At 46.7% G+C, this 16,756-nt stretch overlaps 1 pseudogene; it reads right to left on the bottom strand.

The window, feature by feature from the left end:
* Window positions 1–4,394, bottom strand: part of LOC101983098 — a 27,009-nt pseudogene extending 22,615 nt beyond the window's left edge.
* Window positions 4,395–16,756: the final 12,362 nt, after the last annotated feature.

Genomic DNA, 16,756 nt, shown 5'->3' with positions numbered 1-16,756 from the left:
GGGCGGGAGGAGTGGGAGGCTGGGAGGAGGCGGAAATTTTTTTTTCTCAATAAAAAAAAAGAATGTTAAACACATTAAAATGTTATTTATTATTATTATTAATTTGCATTTGCATGTGTGATGGGTTAGAGTACAGGCATATCTGTGCCACAGTATACACTCTGAAATCAGAAAGCAACTCTGGAGCCAATTTTCTCCTTTCACCTTTAATGGACTCCAGGAATTGAACTTAGATTGTCTGGCTTGCATGGTACAAGTTTACCCACTGAGTGACCTCATTGCCCCGAACCCCAGGATGCTGTATACTTAAAAATATTCATTGGCCTTTATTTCTTTTCTCCTCTTGGACTTTTTGTATGTTTAATTTTGGTAGTTCTTTGTTATTCTATATGTTAACTCCCTGTCTGAAGTCCAGCTGGCAAAGATTTCTCTCCCATTCTGGAGGCTGTCAGTTCACTCTTCTGGTAGTTTGCTTTGCTTTGCAAAGGCTTTGAAATCCCATACAAGTCCCTTTATCTGTTCTTGGTGCTGTTTCCTTTGCTACTGAAGTCCTTTTCAGAAGGTCCATGCCTGTACTTTTATCTTGAGACATATTCTCTTTAACCCTTGGCAGTTTTGGCATTTCAGGTTTTACATGGAGATGTTTGATCCATTTTGAATATATTTTTATGCAGGATGGAAATATGGATTTAATTTCATTCTTCTGCAGGTGCATATCCAGGTTTGCCAGCACTTTTTGTTAAATAAAGTTGCCTTCCCCACCCACTAAATGTTTGATACCTTTGTCAACAATTGGGAGACTTTACCTGTGTAGATTTATTTATGGGTCTTATATTATGACCCATTGATTCACCGGTCTTTTGTTTACTAGAACATGCTCTGCTCACCACACCACTGTAGTTCTGCAGTAGTTTGGGGTCAGATTCTTCTATTTAGGGACTACCTTGGCTAGATATTCATGGTCTTTTGTACTTTCATAAGAATGTTAGGACAGTTTTTTCTAGTTATGTGAAGAATGTGACTGAAAATTAATGGGAATTGGTTTGATTTGCAGATTTTTTTTTGTAGTATGGCTACTTTCACAATATCAGTTCTGACAGGTACACTGAAGATCTGTCCATATTCTAGTGTCTTCTTCGATTTCTCTTTTCAATGTTTTAACATTTTCATCATAGAAATCTTTCACTTCTTTGGTTAGGATTACTTCTGGGTATTTTGGAAGCTATTGTGAATGGATATTTTTCTTATTTTTCATCAATAAGTTCTTTACTGGAATATATGAAAAGCAATTATTTTTATATGTTGAATTTGTATTTTGCAGCTTTATTGAAAGAGTTTATCAGATCTAATAGTTTCTAATGGAGTATGCAGGGTCTTTTAAGTATATGATTGTATTGTCTGGAGATAGGAGTAGTTTGACTTCATTTCCTTTTTTAACCCTTTTATATTTTCTTGTTTTATTCCTCTAGCTAAGACTTTGAGTACTATATTGAATGAGATTGGAGAGAATGAGCATACTAGCCAAAACAGCAAGGAAAATTACAGACCAATTCCCCTGATGGACACAGATGCAAAAGTTCTCCACACAATACTTGTAAACTGAACTCAAGAGCACATTAAGACCATATATCATGGCCAGCTTGCTCACAGTGTGAGGTCACAGTCCATTACGGCTGGGAAGGCATGGGAGGAATATGAGGTGGCCGGCCACACTTCATCCACAATGGCTCTGGGGCTCAGCTGACTTTCTCCTTTGTATGGCTCACATTCAGAACTTGTGTCACTCACATTCAGGGCATGTCTTCCATCTTTAGCTAAACCTTTCTGGAAACACCGTCACAGAGGTGTGTTCCATGATGATTCTTTGAGGAGGGGAGTTAAATGGTCATTTATTTAGATTCAAGAGAATTCAGTAGAATCTTTCATAAACAAAAAAGACAAGAAAAGGTAGTCCAGTGAATACAATTGAATTGATTAGATTTAACAAGCAACTCCAAAAGTTGAAAGCCCGTTAGATTTTAGGGATCATTTAGTTAAACCTTTTTTGTTTTTGACATTTACTCAAATATAATTTATGTATCACTAAATTTAGCCCACTTAAAGTGTATGATTCTGCTTTTCATATGCCCCTGAGCAGTATAATTATCACAATAGCCTGATTTATGAATATTAATGCCTTGCAGTGGATTGAGAACTCAGTAATAGTCACTACACATGCCTTCTATTCCAATATAGCCCTACACAACTACAAACTAATTTTCTGTCTCTTATGTGTTTCAGATATTTCATGCAACTGGGATGTGACAATCCGTGGTCCTTTGTGACTGTCTCTTTTCTTAGAAGAATGTTTTCATGTTTAATAGACATATCAGTACTTCATTTTTAAAGACAGTGTCTCTCTACAGAGCCCTGGCTGTCCCAGAACTCACCATGCACACACAGGATGGCCTCAAACTCACAGAGATCTACCTGCCTTGTCCCAGAGTGATGGGATCAAAGTTTTGCATCACCATGACTGGCTCATAGAGATTCTACATCCAGTCAAGCTGACCGACATTAAACATCACAGTCAGAGTGCACACACATTTTTTTCATGCTTATCCTAAGTTGAGTTGTGTACAAAATTATATGGCATAGAAAATTACTTTCACTAGGAGAAACTGACTGATCTCACCTTTTAAAAGCAGACTGCTAAATTTTTGGCAGACTCTAAAATGTCTCCTAAGTACTTTTAAAAAAAGTATACTTTAGGTACACGACAAAACCAGACAGCTTCATTCCATTGATATATGTCCATTCAGATATTCACAATAATCTTATTTGACTGACTTTCATGCCTTGAAAATCCAAAGAGCCTTCTAAACTTATATGATGTTAAAATATTTAAAAAAATAAATTTTCTGTTAAGACCAGCTTTGAGAAAATTCATAAAGATTACGTTGTAGCCAGGTGTAATGGCATGCAGCTCGCATGTTTAATCCCAGTTCTTGGGAGGCAGATCTGTGAGTCTGAGATCAGTCAGGGATATATATTGAGACCCTATCTCAAAAATATTGCAAAACAAACAAACTTAAGAAGGCCATATTATGGAATAAATGTTGATATCACCAGTGTTGAGAGAACCTCCCCCCCCCCTTTTGAAACTGCCTATCAAATGAGGCTTGTAAGCGCCAGTTTATTTCCTGGGATAATTTTTAATTACTATTATATTTTGTGTGTGTGTGTGTGTGTGTGTGTGAGAGAGAGAGAGAGAGAGAGAGAGAGAGAGAGAGAGAGAGAGAGAGAGAGAGAGAGAGGAAGGGAGAGGGAGAGGGATAAGGAGGGAGGGAGACAGATAGAGAGGGAGGGAGAGAGACAGAGAAAGAGAGAGAATATGCTTGTATGCTTTTATAGTGTGGTGCCTGATTGCACAGGCGCACATGCCCATTTTAAACACATGGAAGTCAGAGGAGGACACTGGGTACCTTCCTTTATCACTTTCTGTCCTAATCTTCTAAGACAGGATTTCTCACTGAACCTGAAGCTGGATATTTATGCTAGGCTGACTGGCTAGTGAGCGCTCCACCCGCTCCAACCCCAATGATGGGACCACAGGTAGCTCTTGTTCAACTTTCTAGGTGGATGCTGGGGATGGAGCTCAGGTCCTCATATCTGCACAGCAAGTGCTCTTTCCCATGGAGGCATTGCTCCAGCCTCCTCTCTGATCATCAGGATAGCAGCACCATCTTCATTACTTTTCATCCTCATAGGTGATAGTCAGAGCAAAAAGCCTCCAACTTTGCCATCATTAAAAGTGGTAATACAGAAAGATGTGAATCACCTTCTGCATTTTGCACCCTCTGCATTTGAACTTGCTGGGCTTCTGCTGCAAGATGGATTTTTATCGTGTTTTCTCATTTGATTAATTAACCCAGCTGTGGTAATCGTTTCAACATCCTCCTGCACAGGCAACCTCTCCAGCTTGAGGGACCAAGTTTCCATTAGAGCTTTTCATTGTACCAGCAGGGCTAGGAAGGGCGCTTGACAACGGTGTTCATAATTGCTTTGTCTAATTGCATGAGATCAGGGTGGGAAACTTTAAAAGCATATCTGCATCGAGAGTGGTGTTTCAATTCACCGTGTTAATTTTTTTCTTCTGTTGCTGATATCATATCTGATTTAATGAGATTTCATCCTGCCCACAGAAAGGAATGAAAAGGGAGTAGGGAAGGGTTAATCTAGGAGCAAATACTGCTGCCCATCTCTTGCCCCTCACCCTGGCTTGTATGTCCATTACACTACCTTAGGCAAACACTGTTCTACTGTCTCACCATGCAACAGCCCGCAGGGACTTCCGACACTATAGCTTTTCGAATGTGGAAGGCATCCCTGCCTTCCGAAAGCACACGCTCCATGGAGGATTGGGACATAGCCAGATAGAGTCTGTTTTCTAGGTTTCTCCAAAGTTGGCAAATGGGGCAGTTGGTGGGGCAGGGTAAAACAATCTAAGCTCCAAGATTCTGTCTGTCACTCTTATAGATCAGGAAGCTCTTAACTTTCAGCCCTCCATCACTCAGAGGGAGAATTACATTTCAGACTAATTTCCTTTATAACATAGGTATATTTTTTTTTCTTAGCAGAGTTCTAGAGGGCTCTTCAGCCTATCAGAGGGATCTTTTGCATATAAAAGGCTAAGTGCCCATTGTGTAATAATCAGTGCTCTCTGTCTTTCCTGCACTTTTGTTCTTGCTCTCACTCTGCAGCCTGGGTTGCCTTACACTAACAACAGTCTTTCTGGCTCAGCCTCCTAGTTGCTGGGATTACAGGAGGGAGCTGATGTGGCCAGCTGGTAATCAACGTTTTTGAGCACTTTTCTCCCCTTCCCAATCCAAGCCAGGTAATATAAGAAGACAGACACTAAAACTAATGATATTCAGCCAGGCAGTGGTGGCCTTTAATCTCAGTACTCAGGAGGCAGAGGAAGGTAGATCTCTGAGTCTGAGGCCAGCCTGGTTTACAGAGCAAGTTACAGGACAGACAGCCAGGGCTACACAGAGAAATGCGGTCTCAAAACAAAAAACAAAAGCAAAAAACTCACAATATTCAAAACACAAAAACAATGATTTGTGGAGCGGCTTCCAGTGAGAGGCAGTTGAGAATGATGTCATTGTGCATGCGAAGGAGTAAGCATACCCTACTCCCTACCCAGCTCCTAACCCTTCTCTGTGGTTACTCACTTCAGAGTGAGCTAATGAGCTCAGAGCGGAGCTGAAGAGCCAGCTGTTGTTGGCATTGACACAATGTGAATTAACATCTTATAGGGCAGTCATAGGGAGCAACACATACTTTTCTCCTACAGCTTTGGACAAATGCTCAGTATGCTCTAGAACTTTATAATCTGATCCCGAGCCACTGGCCACATGCAGATAATTAAATTAACAGCAAGTAAATGAAATTTAAAAATCAGTTCTTCATTTATGGGAGCCACATTTCCAGCATCTGATCACTGTATGTGGCTTCTGGTGCCATATTAGAAAGCACAGGTAAGGAGCTCTGCACCCAGAGAGTCTCGGCTGGGCCTGTTTCTCTGGCTTTCTCTCTAACTCCTGTCTGAATGTTAGATCCGCTCACACCTTCTTCATCTCCCCCAAATCACGACCACAAAGGGTAGGATTATCCTTTTCCATTTGTTGAGTCAGGGCCTCACTACCCGGGTTAGCCTTGAACTTACAATCCTCCTGTCTCAGCCTCCTGCATGCTCAGATAACAGGTCATGCCCCCACAGCCTTTGTTTGTGAACCAGTGAGGACCTGGATCAGAGCTTAAGGAACTAACTCGTCCAAAGCTACACACGACCGGTGGCCATCCTCTGTTGTTGGAACCTGTTTCTTGGGCTTTGTGCCCTCTAAGTGTTCACGGCAGCAGCCTGTTTTTAGTGCTAAGGGTGGCAAGGTAGAGCGTATGCAGGGTCTCTAGTAGATATCGCTGTGAGTGCTGCATTGAGGTGATGGCAGACCAACCCAGCTATCACTCTCCCTTCTCTTCCTGGGATAGATGGTTTCCCTCTCAAGGCCTCGGTTCTCTCATCTGAAGAAATCAAGAGCGTCCTTACACAGCGCCGCTACAATTCTAGCTTTACCAGTCACCAGCTTTCACAGATCGCACTTTATTTATAGGGCTTCTGACATTCTCCCCAAATGGCTGAAGACCATTTTAAAGGTTGGAGTGGTAGCCAGGCACCTGAGCAGGCTTCCTACTGACGGCTTGACAGGAGATACCCTGATCAGATTCCTGGAGTTACATCTTGGCTCTTGTCCCAAAGTCTTGCTCCACACCACCGCAGCACCAACACCCTGCAGGATCTGTATAAATGCAGTTTTAATGTTACGAAGCTGGAATCGGCAACTAGAGGAAATGCTTAGTGATTCATTTATGCCCCAAATTTGAGAAACTATGGTTAGGGGTATGGAGAAGGTAAGAATCCATATGAACTCAGCTATGTGTAAACTGACTGGAGGGGGGTGTAACACAGATGTGGGTGATAGCACAGCTCCATCCCCCGCAGCCGGCAGGGATAAGCCTGTCCCTCCAGGCATTTCCAATTTGAGTTTGACCTACTTCCATGGGCATTCTTTCCTGTTTCAAAAACTGAATTTGAGATGAACACTTGGCTCAGGAGTATGCCAGATACCTGCTGATGGACTTAGGGACTCATGAAGTGAGTTCTCCGACTGAAGCTCTCTGGATCACAGCAGCCTGCCTCTTCATGAAATCCCAAAGGACATTTAGAGTTGTGACCAAACTCCCAGAACACAGTGGTTCTATGGGAATTCTTGGGGTTGGATGGACTTCGGATAGGGTGGCTGTGAATTCCTGAATGACTCAAAGTTTGGGTCATTCTAGAGTTTGGTACCTCTAGAGTCCACAGGTAACCTAGAGAAACACCCTGTTTATTCTCAAACAAGAAGGAAGAACAAGACACAACAGATTAGAGCTTGGGAAATGGCTGTTTCAAGTTGGGGAGAGAAGAGGTAGGGTCAGGATATGAAAGTCTAAGTCACCTGTTCCCAAGGCACAAGATCAAGCTGTCCACGTGAACTGTGATTCTAGGTCCAGGGGTGTTTGAGAGACTGCTGTGTACACCTGAAGTCCACTGATGGATCTGCTGAGGGGAAAGGTGAGCTGTTGGGGCTCCTACAATAGATAGAAGCCAACGATTGGACACGAACTTCAAGATGAACCTTGATTTTGCCATTCTTCTGTAATCTCATTGGCTGAAAGAACAAGGTCACCAGAAGAGGCTGGTTGGTAGCACATGGCTCAGAAATACGCTTCACAGTGAGGACATAGATTCCACTGTACCTAGCAGGGAGCCCAAAACTGTATCTCTGCAGGTAACTGACTGAAAAGCTTGAGTCTCAGGGCTGAGCACAGCCACCTGGGTAACTGATGTGGTCCACCTCCATCTTGGCAAGCTTCTTAAGGTTGCTGGCGGGAAGTTCCCCTCCGTGGATTTCCTCACTGTGGTATTGTGGAACTGTGTTTGAGCACAACTGCTTAGATGAGGTCCCAAATCTGTAGGTTTTCCCAGTGCTTTGCGGGGGGGGGGGGGTCTGGAGAAAAGAACTGCTAACTTGCTTATTCTGGATGTCCATCACCATCATCATTATCACCATCATCAATCATCATCACCAGCAGCAGCAAGAGGAGAGTCCTACAGCAGTAAGAGAATATGGAGGAGGCTATCGGGTATGAGGAGAGAAGATACAGAGGGAGACAAACGATAATATGGGGGGGGCAGAGGAAATGAAGGATGCTACAGAGGAGGTGAGAGAACATGGAGGAAGTGTCAGAGATTATGTAGGAAATAGGTCTATAGGAGGTCAGAGAGTAAGTAGGAGAGCAGACATGGAGGAAGTGAGAGGGTCTGTAGGAGGATACAAACAACCTTGCCTCAGTCCATGTTTTCCCCACCAGGCCACCATCTCTCTCTTCAACACACAGTACACAGGGGAAGAGACGACATCTAAGGCAGTAAGTTGCCCATGAGCCAGCAGACAATCCGACATTCACACACATGCACACAACACTAATTAAACTTGGTGGGTTACTGAATGCTTTTTAAAACATTATGAAAGTAGAAGGGAGATGTATTGAGGAGAGTTCTGGAGGCAGTGAAAGGGGGATGAGAGGTAAGTGATGTGTGCACAAATATGATCAAAACATACTATATAGGTTACAATGCTGTCAAAGAATAAGTACAAAATTATTTTTTAAATGAATACAACACAAAAATGTCTAAGGCAGAGACACGTTCAAGGTGTATCTGTAGGTGTTCCACATACAGCTGGTGAGGGCTGGCAGCAAAAAGATGGGGTGCTTTTGCAAAAATGATTTCTTACTCTGTGGAGGCTGCAAATCTGAGGTGTCAGGAGGGTCGGCTTCTCCTAGGGCCTTTCCCAAACTTGCAGAGTGTCTCCTCCCATGTCTTCTCCGGGCTTTCTCCTGCCTGTGTGACCTAATGCCCACTAGATGACCAGTCTCAATCAACTTACCTCATTGAGTGTTCCCTTTCCAGGGGTTGAAGATGTGGCTCAGAGGTTGAGAGTATTTGTTGCTCTTGCAGAGGGCCCAGATTCAGTTCCCAGCACCCATATGATGGAAAATAGCCACCCTCAACTCCAGTTCCAGGGTTATTTGAAGAACTCTTCTGGATCTCCATGGGCACCAGGCATGCCCACGATGCACAGACATACACACAGGCAAAACACTAATGCAAATAAGTTAAAATAAATCCTTTAAAAAAGGGAAAAAACTCTCATCTGTTTATAGCCACTCATCTTCTCAGACCCCATGGGCTCATTCTTTAACCTGCCAATTTTAGAGTGTGCAGCTCAGCTCATTACTCTGCCTCTGGAGCCCCTCTGAGGAGTCAAGTTGGCTCTTTGGTGACTATCAAAAGTGACCACATAGGCCAGCCTTCAGAGAAGTCACCTGCACACCATGTGTCCTGGACCCAGAACTGACCAGGGGAGCTCTGCAGACTAGAGGGTGCTTGCTGACGGACTCACACCCTCTTTCATGAGATGAAGGGGTAGGAGCTGAACTGGAGAAGGTGGGAGCCGGTGAGTGACGAGCAGGCAGGTCACCGCACCAGTCTTGAGGGACCAGAACCCTGCTTTTCCATCTACGCAAGAGAGACTGCTTGAGTGCAGGACACCAGAGTGACCAATCCATAGCTTTTCTCCATCTCCCGCATCACATTTGCCTGGGGTTAGTGTTTCCCTGCTGCCCAACCATCTAAGAAATGTGCTGGATGCTTACTCTGCAGGAGCACTGGACAGTGAGTTACAGCCAGCCAATGGCCTCTGAGATGCCAGCATCAAGCCCACGATGAAGGTAGAGGAGGCAATGAAGGGAACCATGGCAGGGAAGCATATATGACTATATAGGTAGTCTCACAAGCAGCCTGCCTCTGAGGGCCACTGGAATCCATGCCATGGGGAAGCTCTGTGGAACATGCCTCATGGTCATCTGGAGCAGGGATGCTGGGCTTTTGATTGGGCACCTGTACCTGCAATTGACTGAAACCTGTGGACTTCCTGCCCCTGTCCCCTGGAGATAGCCTCCTTTGCTCCTCCTGTAGGTGCAGACTTGTAGGGGCCAGCAGCAAGAAGCCACTCCCTTCCTCTACCCTTTGTGTATCCCCATGAGAGGCTATGGGTACAGTGCTACTGCACCCTCAATGAACACCTTTTCTCATCCAGAGCACATTTTCTGTGCCTGGCAGAGCTGATGTGTTCACTGGCTGATGCACCAGTGATTTCTGAAAGGCACTTTAAGACTGTCAGGTATCTGGTGTGCCTCTATTATAACAAAACGTTGCTTTTTAAGCCTAGCTCTCTATTTGATGTCCATTCTATAGGTATGATACAGCTTTCAACATGTGCATATGGGACCATTCCTCTGTATATGTATATGGTCTGCAAAATCAGACCTAATAATATGCTACCTTTTCTCCTTTACCTCACACAAAGTAAAAGATAAGCCCTTAACTAAAGAGAGGAGACCCAACTGGCACTGAAATAATTGTATTTATGATACTTCTGTCATTCTGGGAGTGGAGGTCAAAAGCTAGTGTCATCAAAAGCAAAGGAATAGAAGGCCACGGGGCCAGGAAAATTCAGGGTGTAGCCCTCGGATAGAACCCTCAGCCTCTCCTTCATTTACCTTCTATTAGCATTAATTAATTTTGGTGTTTGTGCTTTGGGGACTGAAGCCCAGCCTCCTCAGTTTCCACATGATGTTTGCTGGTCCAGAGTGACCATCTGGTCCCCAGTAACAGGTCTTGAGAACATGTTCTTAGATGGTATCTGGAGGCTGGGACAGCCCTGAACTTCTGGACTGAGTCCTTGGATGGCTGCTAACGAGGACCTGGCAGCCATTTCCTGTAAACTGAGACTGTGCTTTTGTTTCCTGGCTGCCCAAACCCAAATAATCACACAGAAGCTGTATTAATACAACACTGTCTGGTCAATGATGCAGGCATAGTTCTAGCTAGCTCTTACATCTTAAATTAACCTATTTCTATTAGTCTATTATTGCCACGTGGCCATGGCGTCACCTCATTTTCTACATGTCTTGTTTTCTCAGTGGTTGGCTTGTGTCTGCTTGACTCCACCTACTCTCTCTCTCTCTATATATATATATATCTGTTCAGATTTCCTGTCTGGCTTTACTCTGCTAGGCCATTGGCCAAAACAGATTTATTCATCAACCAATGAAAGCAACACATATACAGAAGGACCTCCCACATCAGCTTTCCAGCTAATTCTGCAGTGCAGGAGGGAGCTCCCTCCCACTCTTGCCCAATCTTCACCTGAAATGGGATGGATGTGTCCTCTGCTCCCAGGACTTTGTTGTTGTTGCTGTCGCTGTTCCTCTGGCCCCTGTGTGTTGAGAGTGTAGCCTCTCAGGAACCCAGTGTCATGTGCAGAATGAATTGTTACTGTCAGACAAGGTGATGTGGGGGAGGCACCTGCGAGGCGCTTTTGCACATCGCCGCCATGATGTCAGAGACCTGCTGCTTGCTCTTACCACTTTATGTGAGTTCGAGACCAGCCTGGTCTACAGAGCTAGATCCAGGACAGGCTCCAAAGCCACAGAGAAACCCTGTCTCGAAAAACCAAAAAACAAAAACAAAAAACAAACAAAAAAACCCCCAAAACATCATAGATGCAAAAGAAAGAAAAATAGAAAGAAAGAGGTACCTCCAATGGTTTCCAATTAATTACTGACAGGTGCCAGGGTTTTTGTAAATTAGAATAAATCACATTTTCCTGGAACAAGGGGACATTTTGGAGGAGTAGAAAGATGTTTAGCATCAGCAAGGAGGAAGAACGGAAGGAAAAGGTTGGATACCATGAATCTCTCCATCACACTCTGGGGAACAAGCACAAAGACAAAGAATTGTAGTTCTTTCTTCGAAATTGCAGCCCTACTGTAAAGGGACCCTACCCAGACATCCCTCAAATCCACAGATGTCCAAAAGGCGCTCCCAGGCCTGTGTCGTCCTCCGACCTGAAAATCTTTTCTTATCCAATCTCGCCACCCTGCGGACACTCCAGGCACTACAGCCTCGGTCCTGGCATCCACCCGGAAGGTTTTGAAACACTGGCTTAAGAGATCAGTCTCTGGAGCTACAGAGGGGTTGCATATTGGTTTTTTTTTTTGTGGGGGGGGGAGGCTGTGTGAATTATTGGGGAGAAGTCTAGAATATAATCTTGGCTCCCAGTCTACTAGCCTACCTCCAATTTCTTGGAAAGGCACCCGGGTATGGGTGAAGGTGGAAGGCATCCCTACTCTTGTATCTTTTTCTTTCCGGATTCCCCACCCCTCGCCTCATCCTCTGCGTTGTAGTTTAGGCCTTGGCACAGGGTTGGTATACTTTTACGGGATGGGGTGTTCCTGCCTTTCTCTATAAGCCTCCGAAGTACCGGTGCGGCGTCCTAGCCCCTGGTGGTAAGACCACGCTACTGCGAGGCTTTCTGTGTGAAGGCAAAGCTTCTCTCTTTGCCTTTCTGGTCTGTAATATGCATTGCAGCCTAACTGGATTTGAGGGATGAACAGGATCACCTGGAGGAAAAATTATTAGAGGCCGAAAGGTGAAGGTTTCTTCTTCCTAGTACCTCTCGCTAAAGGGGTAAAGAATTGGACCAAAGTCAGAATTCTCTGGACTCTCAAAAAACTTGGACACCCTCCATTACATTCTTACAGAGCTACCTGCTCCGCAGTCATCTACAGTGGTCTGGGACAGCTCAGGATCAGGGGGACTGCGCCTGGGTGCCACAAGAGGGAATACCCAAGAGCTCAGCACATTCCTGACTCATGGGACCAGTTTGCTGAGGTTTGTGAATTGGAGACTTCAGAGAGCACGGAAATGGAGGAAAGGGAGGGCTGCAACCCAGAAGAGGTTGTGTGAACAAATGGAGATGTCCCCGGAGGACGTTCACTTGCCAGGCCACTCCGACAAATGAAGATGGAACAGCTGTTCCCATGGTCAGACTCTAACTCTAGTTCCGAGACTGACTCCTTGTCGGTCGGCTTAGGGGGCTTGGACCTGAGACTGCACTTTGGTCGAGAGCAGCTGGGGGTCTTCGGTAGTGGAACTGCGTCTGGCTGCGGCTGCGTTCCAGGGACAGAGGGACTTCATGGGTCCCTTAGCGATTTGCGGGGAGAAAAGTGCTCGGGCGCCTCCTAGCGGTGGCGAACGAAAAATCCTAGCTTTTCCCACCCCACGTGGTTCGCTAAGCAGAGGAAAAATTCACTTGCAAGACCGCTTTTCCGCACTTGCTCTGATGGCGGCGCTGAGACCTATCCGCCTCTTTTAATAATGATGCCCTGGGAGTGAAAAATAGAGGCTTTTAAAATCCCCTCTCTCTCTCTCTCTGTGTGTGTGTGTGTGTGTGTGTGTGTGTGTGTGTGTGTGTGTCGGGGCGTTGGCGAAAGCAATAAAACTCAGATCGCTTCCTTGCGAGATAGCGGCAGCTCTAATGCTCCGAGGGGATCAGGGTTTATTTGCAGATCCTGGATAAAAGATGATATATCGACGAGGTTTAGAGTGTCAGTGCGCCTGGCCTCTCGGGAAGCCACAAGTACATATTTCCTGAAATACCACCCAACACAATATCTAATCCAATGCCACTTAAGCACTGGGAGGGGAACGCCAGCATCCCACAAGTTTGCACCCAGCTTCTAAGTTAGAGGTGGAGAGAGACCAGCCCTCCCTGGTGGGGTGTGGGACACCTCAACACTCTTTCCCTGGCCCTTGTCTTCCGTCCAAGTGATCACGAAACGATGGGCCTTAATAAATACGTTTGAGAAATGTCCTTATGCTCCGCAAATATTGGATTAGCTTTTCAATGGGCAGGCTCTTGAAAAGGCTGGAGAAATACACGCCAGGTCTCAACTAAGCCCAACAGTCAATAGGTAAGGAAAATAAGTTATTTCCCTGGTGGGAGCGAGAGGAAAACGTTAAGAAGGTGGTGCTGGCTCTGTGGCATTATCTACTGTGATGGCGGTTCTAAGCACGCGAGAGGAGAAGGGAAATGAACTTAAGGTAATTTGACATTTTCGTCAACTTAGTGGTGCTCATTAGGGTACGGTTGTCTTCAGAGAAAGGCATCTACCTTCTGTTTTATTCCCACGACCCAGTCTGAAGCCTTTTTGATTAGAAAACATGCCGCATATTTGGGTGATGTTTGTAGGGGTTGTTCTACCCTGTCTGCTTAGGGAAGGCCACATGGGGTGTGTTTCTTCTAAACACTGCTCATTGAACAGGAGACATTGAAAATTAAGGAGAGTCTCTTCAGGTGAAGGCTGAGGAGTAAGTTTCTAAACTGGCTCTCCTAGGCACTAAGATGCCAGCAGGTTATGCCTCTGTAGTTCAAGCCTAGCTGGCCTTGGAAATCAAGTCATGCAAGCTGCCTTGGCTGTGGTGCAGTCTAGCTGGGCTGAGCAACCCCTTGGGACCCTCTGCTTCTTGGGTCTTGCCAGAACTACGTAAGAGGCCCTCTCACCATCGGGCCAGGAGTGCACGGACACATGGGACTGGGTCTGCATATACTCCAAAACCCAGAAGCCCTAGGAAAGTCAGAGAATAACTAGGCCCTGGGCACCTCAGGCCTGCCCAATGGCTTCAGCATGGGATACTCTGCCAGTGGGAGCCTAGCTGTCATCTGACACAGTGCACACCAGGGGTCCAAACCGCGCGCGTGTGTGTGTGTGTGTGTGTGTGTGTGTGTGTGTGTGAGAGAGAGAGAGAGAGAGAGAGAGAGAGAGAGAGAGAGAGAGAGAGAGACTGTGTGTCATGGGGCCTAGGCAGGGTAAGCGCCCTCTGAAGCCATCAAAGACAGGGTGGCTTTTTTCCCCTCCTCCATCCTCCTCCCCAATAGATATAGCACGAATTTTTAATGCGTCTTCCTTTCACAGACAACAATACAGGGTTTGAAAGCCGGACACAATTTGGGTTTTGTGCGGGTCCCTCCTCGCGCTCCCTCGGCCCAGCTGGCCATATGGAATCCAGCATGGAGTCCGCGGATGACAAAGGGACCCAGTGACAGGCCCAACAAAACCCCAAGGAGACTTCTGCCTGACTCCGGGATTCACTGCCCGCGATAAGCGCGCTGAATGGTGCGGGTGGGGGGCTGGGGGGGCTTCACTCTCTTCCCCTCTCTGTCCTCTGCGATCCTTTCTCTGTTCCTTTTTAATATGCACGCCTCTAACATCTCCAGCTCCCAGCTTTCCCATTGTGCGGTTTTGTGCGGCCCTCTGTAGATTGGGCGAAGATAGACTGCCGAAGCGGACCCCGCGCTGGGTGCGCTCCCAGGGCGCTAGGGTTAGGGCCACACAGGGCTCCACCGGAGCTTTTATTGACTCCTTGGGGACCTGAGGACAGAGAGGGGGCGGGCGCACGGTCCACCTCCGGGGACTCGCAAGTGCACTTACTGAGAGCGCAGGCCTGTGGGCCTTAACCTACCAGGCAGTGGAAACCTGCAAGAGTTTGGTCCTTCACACACCCTTGGAGGTCGGAGAGGCGCTTAGGATTGTGGCCAAAAGCCTGGACCGAGAACACTCATCCCTCATCCCTCCAGGGCTGCCCATTAGGGCTCCGGACAACCCCAGAGACCTGGGGCTTAGGAGAAGTTGCACATGGGATAGTGAGTGGTTGGTTCCAGAGCAGATTAGGCATCTGCCTTTCATACCGCACAGCAGTGAATTCCCTGGCTTTTACAAACAGCAAAACAAACCCCCACAGTTTCCAAGCTTGTTCATAGAACAAAGGGAGACTTTTCAGCATTTAGGGGAACTGTCCCCTTCCCAGAGGTGAACCAGAGATGGGAAAGGACTTGTAGTGAGTTATTAGAAAGACTCCGGTGCCCTCAGTGATGGGTGTGTGTGGGCACAAGGCAGAATGAAGTGTAATCGCGTCCCTGGGTGCGTTGTGCAGATTTGGTCACAAGGATAATCATGTTTGCTTTAGATAGTGAATTAAATCTGATCACCAACTTGAAGGGGAAAGGGGAAAAAAATCAACTTGGATGGCTCCTTTTGCTCACCTCCTCCTGCCCCTAGCCTCAGAGTGGGAGGGATAGACACCATATCCAAATAAACCTCGGGCAGCTCAGCGATGGCTGGGTTCTGACTCACGAAGCCCGTGAGTGAGACAGAGCAGAAAGGTGTGTACTCACCAGTCTGCCTGGCTCCCTGAGACGCTCGCCCTCAGGACCTTATGTGCTCCGGGATCAAGCAACTAGCTTAGTTCTCTGTGAAGGAAGAAGGACAGATCCAACCTCTCGGGACGGAACTGTGTGACTTGCCTGTCCTCCTACCCGAACCCTGGTGACGAGATTTCTGCTCTACTCCGACCTCTGCTCTCTAACCATTCACCCAGAGCCACAACCAAGAAACCAAGAACTAGCCCGGTGAGACCCAACTCCACGAAATGATGGGGCATCCGTAATAAGGCCGGATTGCCTAAGATCGCCAGTAAGCCAGCTCTCTTCCCCGGCTCTTCCGACTGAAGAGTTTGGAGGAGGGACCAGCAACACCTGGTTGTGTGCCCAAGACCCAGCGAGTTGTTACTGACAGGCAAAGCCTCAGAAGCCCCAATCTTACCTCTCCCACCCTCACTCCGGCGCTGAGGCCTTAAAGAGGTCAGCTAGGCCTCAACTTGGTACACAGATATTGAAAAGTAAAGAGAAAGCCATCAGACTCAACCTCAGACGCACTTTCCCCCCCCCCTCCCTTAGCAAGGGGTAAATCAAAATCAACAAAGTGAAAGTCATCGAGTGTAGTGGCTTCAACAGCTTTTCAGGCTGAAGGAGCCACTCGTCGATTTGGGCGAGCGAGGGGGGCTCGCTCTCCTTGTTTGGCGTTACCCAAAGTCACTTTTCCTCCCCCTGTTGGGGATTCAGAGAGCGCACAGAGGCCCTCAAGCGCTAGGGCCAGCAAGGACTTTGGACCACCGGCTAGCAGGCTGAAGGCCAAGCTGACCCGGTCCTGCACTGACTGTCCTGGTCTGTCCGGAAGAGGCCTATCTCGGGTGATCCTCCACCGCCTGGGTATCCGCCCCCAGTCCCTGGGCTGGGAGAGGAAACCAGTACCAGCTCAGAACACAGCCGGTCCAAGCTCCAGACTTAATGCTACCCTCTCCCGGCAGGCAGGGAGATAAAGTCAAACAAATCGGAGAGCTGGGCTTGCTTTTTTTTTTTTTAAC

This window comes from Microtus ochrogaster, unplaced genomic scaffold, assembly GCF_000317375.1.
Source record: "Microtus ochrogaster isolate Prairie Vole_2 unplaced genomic scaffold, MicOch1.0 UNK3, whole genome shotgun sequence".
In the NCBI taxonomy this organism is placed as follows: Eukaryota; Metazoa; Chordata; class Mammalia; order Rodentia; family Cricetidae; genus Microtus; species Microtus ochrogaster.
This window is presented reverse-complemented; position numbering and strand designations above follow the sequence as displayed.